A 1,422-nucleotide genomic window follows, 5' to 3' on the forward strand; every position below is an offset into this window, starting at 1 on the left:
TCCCTGAAAATAGTTTCATCAATACTGTTTTTTCAGATTCCATATGTATGCATTCGGAGAAGGCAGTGGCACCCCACTCCAGTACTCTTGCCTGGAAAATCCCGTGGATGGAGGAGCCTGGTAGGCTGCAGTCCATGGGGTCGTGAAGAGTCCGACACGACTGAGGGACTTCACTTTCACTCTTCACTTTCATGCATTGGAGAAGGACATGGCAACCCACTCCAGTGTTCTTGCCTGGAGAATCCCAGGGACGGGGGAGCCTGGTGGGCTGCCATCTATGGGGTCGCACAGAGTCGGACACGACTGAATCAACTTAGCAGCAGCAGCAGCATGTATGCATTAATATACAATATTTGCTTTTCTCTTTCTGACTTACTTCATTCCATATAACAGGCTCTAGGTTCTTCCACCTCACTAGAACTGACTCAAATTTGTTCTTTTTTATGTTGAGTAATAGTCCATTGCATATATGTACCCCATCTTCTTTGTCTATTCATCTGTAGATGGACACCTAGGTTACATCCATGTCCTGGCTATTGTAAATAGTGTTGCCATAAACACTGGGGTACATGTGTCTTTTAGAATTGTTTTCTCAGGGTATATGTGTAGTAGTGGGATTGCTGGGTCATATGGTAGACTTATTTCTAGTTTTTTAAAGAATCTCCATACTGTTTTCCATTGTGGTTGCATCAGTTTACATTCCCACCAGCAGTGTAGAAGGGTTCCCTTTTCTTCACATCCTCTCTAGCATTTATTGTTTGTAGAGTTTGTGATGATGGCCATTCTGACTGGTATGAGGTGATACCTCATTGTAGTTTTGATTTGCATTTCTCTAATAATTAGTAATGTTGGGCATCTTTTCACGTGTTTATTGGCCATCTGTGTGTCTTCATTGCAGAAATATCCATTTACATCTTCTTCCCACTTTGGGGGGAGGCTGTTTTTCTGATATTGGGCTGTATGAGCTGCTTATAAGTTTTGGAGACTAATCCTTTGTCAGTTGTTTTGTTTGCAATTATTTTCTCTCATTCTGAAGATAGTCTTTTAATCATGTTTATTGTTTCCTTTGCTGTGCAAAAACTTTTAAATTACATTAGGTCCCATTTGTTTATTTTTGTTTTTATTTCTGTTACTCTAGGAGGTGGATCAAAGAGGATCTTGCTGTGATTTATGTCAAAGAGTGTACTGCCTCTGTTTTTCTCTAAGAGTTTTGTAGTTTCTGGCCTTACGTAAGTTTTTAATCTGTTTTGAGTGTATTTTATACTCAACATCTTCTCTCCTTATTCTTTCCTTATTTTTTCTCTCTCTGGGATCAACAGAAAAATATTTTATTCATTTGATAAGATCAATTTGTAGACTCCCCTAGAATATAGGTCATTGTGTTTTTATGATAGTAGAAGATCATTGTTTACTGATTTCTCT

Source organism: Oryx dammah, unplaced genomic scaffold (genome assembly GCF_014754425.2).
Source record: "Oryx dammah isolate SB20612 unplaced genomic scaffold, SCBI_Odam_1.1 HiC_scaffold_29, whole genome shotgun sequence".
Lineage (NCBI taxonomy): Eukaryota > Metazoa > Chordata > Mammalia > Artiodactyla > Bovidae > Oryx > Oryx dammah.